The sequence below is a fragment of the Triturus cristatus genome, chromosome 2_1 (assembly GCF_964204655.1).
Source record: "Triturus cristatus chromosome 2_1, aTriCri1.1, whole genome shotgun sequence".
In the NCBI taxonomy this organism is placed as follows: Eukaryota; Metazoa; Chordata; class Amphibia; order Caudata; family Salamandridae; genus Triturus; species Triturus cristatus.
Window position 1 is genome coordinate 260,199,246 of NC_140581.1, and position 12,202 is coordinate 260,211,447.

Below are 12,202 nucleotides of genomic sequence, written 5' to 3' on the forward strand. Positions count from 1 at the left end.
ATGTATCTTTGATTGCTTAACAGGATGCAATAGTGGACAGATGTGCTGTACCGCTTCATGATAGTATCTGTGAGTGTCAGTTAAACGGCACTACATGGCCCTAAAATCAACCGCACATTGGAATACATGGGAAAGAGCCACTACTGTGGCAGTACTACCTGATTACTTCGACAGGGTGCATGATTATCATGGCAAGGAGGTTTTGTGGTAGATGGCATTCGCTGTCCTGCGGAGACCAGCGTCAAGTATAGTGTGGGTCGAAACGGTGAGACTAAGGAAGGGGGCATCTATAACAGATTTACCTTTCAACACAAGGATTCAAGTTTACACTGGACAGGGTATTGTCCTATAATGGGTTATCCCTTTCATTTCCATTGTGTGTATATATATGTGTGTGTGTGTGTGTGTATCACAGCTTCACTTGTTTCGCTTTGCACTGATGAGCACTACCCCATCTACAGAAATGTATAGCACAATACCATTTAAAGGTACATAAATGTTTATAATTTCTGCAACTGAAAGGCTCGGTTCATTTGTGTCCGTGTAGATGATATCTAGTCAAATTCAAAGCGTTTGCTCACACATGTGTTATTTTTTATATTAGTTCCACAAAACCTCTGTTCTTGTGCAGACCAGGGCATTGCATCCTTTACACAATCTGAGTCTAGGTGGTTGATAACAGTGCATCACACTTCATACCTCTCTAGTAGCCAGAAATCTAGTCAGTTCTTCTCAATTGTTTGTCAGACATTTATGTCGTACCTTTGGTGATCTGTTATTTTACCCTAAAACAGAAAAATAATGGTGATTTGCCCCCACGTCCGGTTACGGATAGGCTAAAAGTCTTACCATTGGCAGATCTATTGCATATGTCTCTCAGTGTTATAATGAGCTTTTGGGATGTGGTGCCAGACTAACATTCAGTATATTATCAGACATGATAAGATCTACTGCAAAATATTGTCCTAGTGCAGTTAATAATAGAAAATTTACATCCAGTGGAACAATATTTTTGGAAACAATATTCAGGGCACAATATTCATTTGAAAGGATATTTCTATATTAATAATTTGACATACAACCGTGGGAGGGTGTAACTACCTAGCTCTCTATAGAAGACATTTCCTCTAGCATTAAAATGGCAATTGCCAATGCCACACTACAGCCTGCCCAAGTAATTTAACTTTAATTGTATCCACCTTCAAGGCTTGACTCTTGAGCCTATACTGTATCACAGATACTGCAAGGGACAAACTGTTCACTCAGGGTAACATTATACATGAAATTTCAATCAAATGTCATTGAGTCAATAGAAAATAAATGGTGCAAAATCCTCTAGAAAGGGAGCTCAGTGAACATGTGCTTGCAACTGGACCTATGTGTGTGACTTCCAGCTCACAGCTTGGAATCCTATGGGAGGGTCCGCTCTTCACCTGTCTAAGGTCGATAAATGGAGTCCCACCAGATGGGATAATAGTAACCAGAGTTATTTACAATGCTGAGAAATATGAAACTGTTCTAGCAAGCACTATATAAAAAGATTCAGAGCACAATGGAAATAGTAATAGATGACAGAGATACCAATCTCTAGTTCCTAGTATGGCTGAGCCTGAATATGATAAGCTGCACAAAAGTAAAGCATAGTAGCCATTAACCTATGAAAAAATGCACTAGCAGGGATGCCTCACTTTTAATTGAGCAACGTTGTGTACCAGCGTTATGGGTGCTAGAACATTTCCAGAGACTAAGAACAAAACTATGTCTTAGACATGGCAGAACAAATACAGTTTTTAAAGTGGCTATTATTTTCACAGACCAAAATATTCCGTTTATTGTGAACATTGAGGGAAAGAACTGGACAAGAGTCATCCAGTCATCCACCAGCGCAAAAACTGCCTGCACATCATCCAGACTTGAAAGTTCAGTGCCTACCTGCAACTCAACCCAACCAAGGCATAATTTCTGTTATTTGCCAAGAACAACAAACACGATACAGCACAAACTGGGCTTCAAATCTTAACTTTTCCTGAATGCCAGCCAAGTCACTTGGATTCACCCCGGACACCAATCTCACCCACCAAAAACACATCACCAAAAAAACAAGCATCTGTAATGCAATAGGTATCGCATTCACGTGAGGTTGAGTTACTGCCATTGTAAATGACAATGAATTTTATTTATGTTTTTGTTTTTAAAACATAATTAAAAGGCATTGTCATTTACAATGCCGATAGCTTAAAATCTCGCAAATGTATGACCTATTGCATTCCAAATGCTTGAAGGCAGAACTGAGTTGCCTCTTTCTGTCTCCCATGGCCCCTGAAGAGCTTCCCACTTGTTATGAGCGAAATAAACAAGCCGGTGGTCACAACCGCACAAGAGAGGCCCTCCTACAGTTAGAGAAACTTATTAAAGAAAATAGTGCTTACAGACTAAAGATAACATACCGTGTAACAGCCGAAGTAAAAGGGCCAGTCCTCATGGGAGGTTACAAATTAAGACAAGGCGGAACTAAGGAGGGATTACCAAGCCTAATAAAGAATCAGAAGCCAGCAGTTACGAAGGACAATGACGCAAGCCAATGACAAATATGGGTGGAGATTGGGCAGGGCTTCAAGTACATACTCCAATACAGCATGGCTCGCTGAGCAGCACATGCGCTGGCCAGTCTTGACCTGAAAACCACAAAGACATCCTGCTACCTGCCGCCTCTTCTAAAGAAAGTCAAATAGTTTCTTCCAGAAATCAACTTTAGAAATGAAGTTGAAGCCCTTGAAATTTTCCATATGGATGTTGATAATGCCCCTCTCTATGGCCTCCCGGAAGCTACACTGGCCCCCCTTAAGGGCATCGTGCACGCTACAGCACGTCCCATCCAGGGTGTGAAGAAATTTGATAATTGATACTTGATCATTTACAAAGCTTTCACGGCCAGAACCCCGCTTATCTAGTAGACAAGCTTACCATCTCTTGGGGCCCTCTGCACAGCCAGATGCCATCTGACTGCTGACTAAGAAGTGCAAAAAAGGAAAAACAAGATAGCAGACCTTTTCCATCCATTCACCCAGGGTCTAAAAAAACCTCCCGATATCCATGAGAATCACCGAAACGCTGTTATATTTTAGAGAAGAGTGAGGATGTACCTCTTTAAAGAACACTACATCACAATGCGTTAACTGTCCACAAAGCAGCTACTTCTCTTATAACTTGTTAACTTCATGCTCGTCTTTTACCCTGTCAATGGCTCCACTGACTGACTAATGGTCAGGTTCACACTAGAAATACCTAATACATACATACAGGAGGTGTCTGTGTTGCAATTAGATATTCAAATGCAAGAGAATGTTTGCAATTGGAAGAGCCCGTCCAATTTTATTTTAAACCATTAAACAATTTGCAAACATCAGGAAAGCCAAAATGTCTAACTTCAGTTTTCACTTATGAGCCACAACTATTAGCTTTGAAAATGCTTATGGCCTCTTTCTGTATCAGTAAGTTAATGCAGTGTGTCTAATCCTTAAATTCTGGAAAGAAATAGGATGAGGAGAAGTGGGGGAATTTGTGTTATTCACAGACAACAGAATAAATGAGAGCCTACTTGATAAAACCAAATAACAACTAACATGGGGTAGTATCAGTATTCCTACTTACATATTCTCAGATCAACATGCAATATCCCCTCTATTGAAATTGAGAATACGAGGCAGTTAGCAAAGCACCTTTATAAGGAAAGTTCAATCCAGTTAGGGTTTGGCTACTGGCCCTTCTATATCTGCCCTTTGAAGAACATCCCTTGTGCTTCGGAGTATAATGTAACAGCTCTATGGGGCACAAGGATGCATCTTTAAGCCCAAGGGCTCGTATAATAAATCCCGGAGCTTCCCCACAGTCATACTCTGAATAGCTCAGAAGAATGCCCAAGGTCTACTAAACTCTGGAACTCTATCGACACAATATGATCTTGCCACAATTTAAAGCCATGAATTGTCTTGAAATACAGATAAATTCAGACCGTTATGTGATTATGCTGGGCGGCACTGGCCATTTGGGACCTAAACCTGTTATAGCAGCTTTAGTAGGTAGGACGGTAATGACTACACATTGGCAATTAAAACCCCACCATGTTTTTATGCTTGGCTTGACAAAATGAAAGGCGTAAATAGGTGCCAGTAAAACATTTCATAAGATTTGGAAGCATTATGAGAATTATATTGAAATTAATTGATTCCTTTTTAAGTTTAGTTGAAAGCTGGCAAATACATTTTACTTACCAGGATGTATATTGCCTGTCTTTTTTATGTACTATCTAAAATGTAAGTTAAATGCATTTGCATAAAATGTACTATTATTGAAAAGAGCTTGAAACTAAAACATTTTTAAAAAAAAGGTTGTGCTAACCAGGGCTAGGTGTGCAAAAAACGGAATAGTTTTGTTTACCAAACCACATGTATAGCCAATGATCATTAATTCAGTTTGTACAGGCAAAAAAAGGTGGAATCTTATGGTATGTTATAGAGATCTGAGTACCCCAATGTACCAGTCAGTCATAGGAGACAGGAGAGAAGTTTATGAAAAAATATATTTGACCCCCCTCAAACAACAAACACCAACCCTTTCAATAGAGGCCAGGCTATACGTCCATCAACGACAGGATTGCAGACACACTTGTACTTTAACCTTTTTTCTTAATTCAGCTATTCACTATTCACCTGATTGGCAGCACTTGGAAGGAAGTCGTGTTATCATGTTATCAAAAACCATCAATGTTCGACTTGCAAAAACAGCTAGCTGACCTGAAATAAACCTTAAAAAAATAATCATTAATTTCTAAATGCACTAAAGAGGGCATTGTGACATGCTGCACTATTGAGACAACACCTTATCTAACAATCAGGTGGTTCCTAGGAGCTGTAGAGAAGCTGTAGACAACAGGAGCTGTAGATAGATGACCCGGCCCTAGCCACAATGGCAGCCCATGATAAAGATACCCCTTTAACCTGGAGGCAGAGCTGTAAATAGATATTCACTTTGGGAGGACACAAATTGTGGAGTGACGGAATCAAGCATGGCAATTTGATGGGGTACAGAGTCATGAAGAGCAACATCCATCCTGTGGTCTACGAGTAAATTACAGATTCATGTGCATTATGTTTTTACTGCCCTCAATCAATTCCCTATTCCATCACACCTTTACAGGAAGCCACTGCACGTTGTATGCTTTTTTTAGTGATGTGTGTTTCATAGCATCCAAACTGTTGTGGGTCTAAGGATAACATATGGTCATGGAGCAGAAATCGGGACACACTGTGTGCCATCCAATATATAATCAAATGCAAACACCCGGAAAATAAGATTGTTAAGCAGCTTATTTTACTGTCACAAACAGATGCATTTTATGCAAGGTTAGGGGGGTAGAGACAACAATTTGTATCCAGCGTGCCACTGGATATAATCTTGGTAAAACAGCTTAATATGTTGTTCCTCTAAGGCTGATAAAATAGGTAGAAAAATAACTCATTGCATTTGCCGCTATTTCTGCCTGCCATTATTAGCACGTAGAGCATGAGGCAGAGGATGCGGAAGGAAGCCACTCTTTGAGATGTACCTTTTTCCAACACCGTAGGCGAGACATGTCACGGAACTTGCAAAATGCACAAGAGGAGAAGCCATTTTACAGGACAACCTAAGTGCCCTCAGCAGGACCTGCATCAGCCTGATGTGGAAAACACATTTCCGTGGGATGTTCACCATAGGTATCATGAGATAACTCAGGGCTTTGGGAGCGTGCAAGTGTGGATGGTATACAAGGATTCTTTCTTTTCAGGGACAGCGCCCAAGCCAGACACACGTTGTAATGTTTAACCTGCAATCTGTTGGTTTTTAAATGTGAAATAACCTAAGTCGGAGGCAAGCTCTACGATGCCCATAGAAAGTCTAGGTTTTGGTTGAGATGGTCATTGCAAAAAATTGACTAAGGACTCACCTTGGGCACAATAACATTTCATCGACACACCAAAGCATCACTTTACTAAACATTACATCCAACTAAATCCGTGCACGCCAACGTCAGATCAGCCAGTCTCAGACTGCAGAATGGCTCGATGGGTGGCATAGAGTGTGCCCCAAAGTCGTCCTTTGACACAGTTTGGATGATGCGAAGCACACAACTACAAATGCACACAACATGCAGTGGCTTACTGTAAAGGTGTGCAGAATAGGGAATTGGACTTCAGTAGGTGGAGGCCACATTGGCTCTCTGGGCTAGTGACAGATGTGGCCTGTAACCATCAGAGCTGAGCCTGCGCTTCTTGTGCCCGGAGCTCCTTACACTGCGCTGTGACGTGGGCCATCTCAACTGCAGGGTAGAGCTAGGACCACTCCACCTCTAGAAGTAAATGCAAGATGAAGAACATTTTCAGAAACTCATTTCTCTTATCTGGCCTTTCTCTGACTCTAGTCTTATGTTTTATGATGCTTGGAACGTAACTCTGTTTATTTTCTTATTTATGTGTGATGTATTACATGTTCCTTGAATGGGGGTGAGATTTACTCTGTAAATAAACACTCTGGATTTGTTTTCCCATAAACAATGAAACCACGAAAATATGTCCCATGGGAAATCTTACTGAAGCATTTCCAGGGTTTGGACTGAGAACAAGATCACAAGATATGAGGATACGTTAGTGATCCCAGAAAAATGTAATTAAAACAAATTGTGTGAATCGTAAAATAAAACTAAAACATTTCCCAGTACCTACTACTTTTCTCTGGTATAAAACCTAACATCTGTTTTATTATTTTTATTTTTCAGCAAACAGCTGTTCACTACCAGTTTCAAAAAGTATAAAAAGCAGTGTTACTCTGGGATATTTGAAGATGTAACCCTGCAACTAGCTTTTGACTGTTGAAGTGAGGTGCTTAATCCTATAGGTAGATTGCTAAAATACACGAGTAAAATATTAATGGCCTTATTTATAAAGGCCTTGCAACACTTTTACAAGGTGACGCATCTAGGCAGATGTGTCACCTTGTAAAGCCCTGCACCACATTATACCTGAGTCAGGTATAATGTATGCAGGCTGGGCGTTCCCCCATAAGAAATCCTCGTAGAAGTGCTGCAGTGAAATCTATGAGATTTCACTGCGACACTTCTAGGACGCCACTGCATCAAAACCTTACGCCTGCCTAATGGCAGGCATAAGGGTGAGTGTAGTTATTAACAAGTATGAACTTGTGTGAACTGCGCACTGTTCACCTAGTGTTAAAGCTAACACCACAATTTAATCCAAATCATACTACTCAAACATTGTTTCCAAGTAAATTATATAGCATTTACTTTACAATAATACTTATGTTGTCATTTCTTAACAACCAAATAAAGTTTGCCAAATTGAATAATACAAGAAAACATATACATCAATTTTACATAAATTCCATTATGATATACAAGTATGTTGGTCAATCACATAATTGCATTTATAATTCACATGCCCAATGCATTTCGGAACGCAAAGGTTCCTTCTTCAGGGGCAAATCTGCAAAGAAATAAATGTATGCATGAATATTCCTTTCAGTGTTAACTACATGAGTGGCTCTAAAGATGTATGTGGCAATGCATACCTGGATAGTCAGAAATTAAAGTGCCTGTGTATGACGTTCTGAAACGTGTTACCTTGTTCACCTCCTCCAATGATTGATTGATTTAATATTTAAAATAATGATTCATGTGACTTCTTGCACAAATGAACTCTCAGTGACATATTTTGCCTGAGTTTTCACTGGTACTACGCATTCACATGCCCTATGTAATGTCAGTAGGCATGATAGTATGTGCGAATATTACACTCAATCACTTTGCTCTATTCACTGAAATTATACTGTGGTGTATTGTAGAATGTATACAGACACTTTATGGGCCTGGTAGGGCCAAAAGGGCTCCAGTTCACATCAGGTTCTGGCGCCATTTTGGGATGCATGGTTGATCGGGTGTTTAAAGCATTGGCCTCTATCGGAAATGTAGTGTGAGGTGCACCATGAGGTCTAACGCTGCTGTATACAAGTATGAGATTGGGAAGAGTGTGACAAATAGACACAGCCACACATTCATATAGGAATTGAAGCTCTATTAAAGACATGCCAAGAGTAAACATTTTCACAATCTGAAATCCTGAAATAGCCAATAGGTCTGGTTTAAATTTTGAGCCGTGACCTAAATATTTTTTAAATGCCTGCTGCAGTGGAAAAAAAAAGAAAAAAAAATCTGGTTGGTTTCTGTGCAAAATGCATCTGAGATCTAAGAACTAAACGTGAGATGATTCAGAGTACTTTTGAGATGTGAAATAATCTCTCATACATCGGAATCTAAGCACTTCGTAGGAAGAGGAATGATATACCAAACAGCCAATAGCGTGAGACGAGATAGTACTCCTATAGGGTGGTGCCTAACCCACTTTATGTTATCTTAAAGAATTAATTACAATAGGTCTTGCAGGTAGCTGTACTGTCAAATCAGGCCAACAAACGTATTGGTAAGTCAGTGAGTCCCATAATTTAATTGGAGTTGAAAGCTTAAATGCTTGGATCAGAATAGTTGGTAAACTTGTTTCTTTATTTATCGTATTTTATTCATATGGTGTTTCATATGCCATTAGTTGCATGGAGGTTTATGTCACAGAACCAGCACACACGTGTTTTGCCTCTTAATGGTGCGCAGACCCTGGGTTTTCTAAAAGCGATACACTAAAGTTTAGTTTCAAGATCGTTTCAGAATCTAGATGAAATATGACTGGTTTTAGGTCGATAGTAGAGGTTTGTAGCTAAATCCAAAATAGATAAATGGCAAAATCCTATGAAGGTCAACATGGAGAATACGTTTGGTCACTGCGGTCATCAGCAAAGAGAAATGCTCCCTATCAGCTCAGACCTGTCTGCAAGACTGGTGCATTCACACTTATTGACAGTGGACGTGGGTGATTTTCATGCATAATTATGTGCAGTAGAAATCGGTGACTCTGGGTAAGCATGAGGCAATCTAATTGCAAGAAGAGGCAGTATGACTACTACTGAACAATGTAGAAACTGAGCTCTCGTGTGATCACAGTCAACACAGAAGCGCGACCTGCAGCGTACTACCTGCCCACAAAGACTCTCAACATTTACAGAGTTATCACTAACACAAAGCCGGGACAACTTTTAATTCACACTTCCACGGCATATAGAATCTAACCACACATGATGTCCGGCCATGGTAGAATCACAGCCCCCAGGGAACACACACCTCAACGACAATCACTTGCGTAGACCCCGCTGCCATAACATATCAGGAGACTCAGCATCCAGAACTTCACCAGTCACCCTTCACACATCTCTACACCCTGCACACAGACCCCGCCAAACATTCGAGTCTGTATGATCATTTATTCGAAGTAAAGTAATCTATCTTCGCTGAAAAACAGCAATTTGCAAGAGTAATGAATAAAGCAGAATATTTCATCCTACAAAATGGTGGATTGTTTATACAGCATGAAGACAGATGTCAGATATCATTAACTAGTAGTGAAGTCTGCACAGAAATGCACTTTCAAGAGTCCCTCACACACAACTCCATAAAGGTACGCCCTACAATGAAACCCTCCTTTTCAGAACCTAAGCCTCAGGAGAGCTGCAAACAGCACGTTTCTGGTACAAGGGACCATGAACAGCACATAGGTCCAACCTGAGAGCAGCCAGAGATGTCCCCGTCCTGGACAAACCTTTGTCTGCAGAGGTCGTAATTTTGAGAAGTGCAGAGTTAACCACACCCGGTAAATAGCAGATACATAAAGTCTACACACCACATTACATTTCGCAGGTCAAACCTGCAGAAATCTGAAAGTGAAAAAGAGTACAGTTTTTACCACGACCACAAACTAAGAACAGGTCCAACCCAGGGAGTCCGATTGAATCAGGTGTGATAAATAACTCCTCAGCTTCAGGACTCACATAATCAGGGTCTTTGAGTTTTCTATTAGTCTGATTAATTTTTTAATAAATATGATTTCATTATATTTTCCCAACGGCCTTTTTGATAGTTTGTTTTATTGTATTTGCAACTTTCACATCCTCACATGATCCTGGGGGGGAGGGCAGGGGGGTAGATCATGGTTCAAGGAGCTGTACAGAGTCACAATCGCAATAATGTTTTAGAATTTAGGAAAAGGCTCTCGGGGGGAGGGGGTTGTTAGTAGTGTACTTAGCATCCCACCCATGGGGTTCTTAGGGCTGAGGGATGGTGGAGTGGTGAGGGGTTTCTGTGTATTCAAAGGAGGGGTGGGACTGGGGTCGACCTTCGTCCTTGCCATCACTTTGGTCCAATGGGTTATGTTAAGAAATGTTTTTTCTTAATTGGGGATGGAAGAGAGTGATGAAAGCAGTAAGGGAGAATTTGCAAAGAAAGGCAAGAAGGAGGTGCAAGGATTACAGAAGACTGATGTCTGGTCTTTGAAATCTTATGTCTGGGTGACATGGAGATGTTCATTGGGGTTTCTCTGTGGGATATTTGGCTCTATTAAGGGTGGTTGGGACTAGATTCGTCGCTTTGTATTAGTGTGGTGGGGATTATTATACTGATTGAAGAAGTAAAATGCGAAGTGGGTCGCCTTGAGAGGTACTATACCTGATTTTATTTTTTGGCAGTCTACTTGGCACCCCGCATACGGTCCTGCTCCCTGCTGACGAGAGGCAATTACCTCGAAACACGTGTCCAGGGATGGCATTTTAAACTTTACACTCGTGGCATAGGTGTACCCGCCGCTGTCACTACATTCTCCAGAATCCTATGGGGCTATTTGCTAGTATGACGAGCGGTGTGCGACCCACTTCGCATTTTGTATTTAAAGCTCCCTGAGCTATTGGGTTGACGAGCCCGGATCCCGCACCCGCGCGCCTTGAGAGGTACTATACCTGATTTTATTTTTTGGCAGTCTACTTGGCACCCCGCATACGGTCCTGCTCCCTGCTGACGAGAGGCAATTACCTCGAAACACGTGTCCAGGGATGGCATTTTAAACTTTACACTCGTGGCATAGGTGTACCCGCCGCTGTCACTACATTCTCCAGAATCCTATGGGGCTATTTGCTAGTATGACGAGCGGTGTGCGACCCACTTCGCATTTTGATTGAAGAAGTAATTTGACAAACTTGTCCTAATAAAGCAGCCTTTTCACTCTATTGGCCTGATCTATGTTTTGCCACACTGTCTTGCCTGTTGGGATGGTGAGAGAGCAGTTAACACAACCTTAACTTGATGTAGACGTTGGGTAGGGCTCTTTCTCTTCAGTGATGCCCGCCTGCAGTCTAGAGCGAGCTGCTGCGACTTCACACCAGTGTAAAATGTGCTCACGGTGTGCTGCTGTTACCTCATGCGAGGGTGCGAAGAACGCTGCACGCGGTTGTGACAACATGGCAGCAGGGGCGGCGCCTCCGTAATGGCAGAGGAGCATCACCCCACTGCCCAGAGCCAGCGCATGATACATAAAATGATAATAACATTATCATTTTATTTATCGCTGACTGACCCGTGATGGAGACGGAGTCCAAGCAGAGTATAGGGCAGGGCGGGGGTGGGCATGGAATGGAGGAGGAGTAGTTTGCACTTATAAGTGGGCATATAAGTTCGGCCAGCTGTCTTAGGCTGGGCAAAAAGGGATGCACACTTATGTTTCTCCAACCCAGCTGTATTGCACAGCCGGGCTGGAGAAAAGCCACAGGCTCCTAGGCACTGTGTGAGTGGCAAACAAGGCCGCTCTGACCAATCCTGGCGCTGCTCTCATAGCATGAGAGCAGCGTGTGGATTGGGTGGGGAGCCTGTACTCCGGCCAGATGAGAGGAGCAACAAGGCGGCCAGCGAAGCAGTGGGTACGTTTCTTTTATTTTTATTTTGTTCTGCAACCCCCCGGCCCACTGCCCTACCTACTTAGATAGGCAGCAGCTGGCACGCACTGTAATTATAAGTTACTAACCATATGAGCAGCAACATTATAATGTAATGTGTTTTTCTCATACCTGACCATTGTACAGAGGTCTGCACATTATAGGGGTAAGGGGATTCAAATGCAAAGGCCTGAAGGTGGCATAAAGTGGTAAATATAAAATAACACCGCATTGCATAGTAAAATACAACATAAAATTCAATAATACAACATGATATGCCATGACACAACAT

The 12,202-nt window shown here is 41.6% G+C and overlaps 1 protein-coding gene across 1 annotated transcript in view; it reads right to left on the reverse strand.

The window, feature by feature from the left end:
• The window catches only part of LOC146864068 (prolactin receptor-like), a 620,035-nt gene that overhangs the window by 357,428 nt on the left and 250,405 nt on the right, over positions 1-12,202 (reverse strand). The window lies entirely within an intron of this gene.